Here is an 818-nt window from a genome sequence, read left to right as displayed (position 1 = left end):
CTCCCACTTTCCTTTCCTCCATATTGGGTTGTGGGATTTTTTTTTTTCTGTTTGATGGTTGGTTTGTTTTGATCCTGCCTTTCACCCTAGAGGTTTCCTCAAATGCCTGGTGATCTCTGGCTGTCTGTACATATTTAAGATAGGGACACAAAGAAGCTGACTGGAAGCGATTCATTCATGTGAGTGGGATTCGTTGACAATAACATTTCTGAAACTGGGCTGCTTCCTTGGAGATCCTCAATATCAGCTGTCAAATTTTTTGAATTACTTTCTTTTTTATTTCAATGGACACATTGTAATTGTACATACTTATGGGATACAATCTGATGTTTTGATACATATATATGTTGTATAATAATCGGGTCAGGGCAGTTCAAGTATCAAGCACCTCATACATTTATCATTTTGTTGTGGCAAAAATGTTCAAGAGACTCTCCTCTAGATTTTATGTAATATATACAACTTAATGTTAATCATAGTCACCCTACTGTTCAATATATTATCAGAACTTATTCCTCTTATCTAATTATAATTTTGCGCCTGTTGGCAAACCTCTCCCTGTTCCACCCCTCCACCCCACCCCCACCCCCACCAGTCTCCTAGTCCCTGGTAACCACTGTTCTAATCTCTGCCTTTATAATATCAACATTTTTTTTTAAGATTCCATATATGTGAGGTCATGTGGTATTTATCTTTCTGTGCCTGGCTTACTTCACTTAATATAATGTCCTCCAAGCCCCCCCCCCCCCCCCCCCGGGCGGGGGAAAGAAAGTTTTTCTTTTTTTTTTTTTATTATTTTTTTTTTTTTTTTTTTTATT

This window comes from Galeopterus variegatus, unplaced genomic scaffold (genome assembly GCF_000696425.1).
Source record: "Galeopterus variegatus unplaced genomic scaffold, G_variegatus-3.0.2 Scaffold369, whole genome shotgun sequence".
NCBI lineage: Eukaryota > Metazoa > Chordata > Mammalia > Dermoptera > Cynocephalidae > Galeopterus > Galeopterus variegatus.
This window is presented reverse-complemented; position numbering follows the sequence as displayed.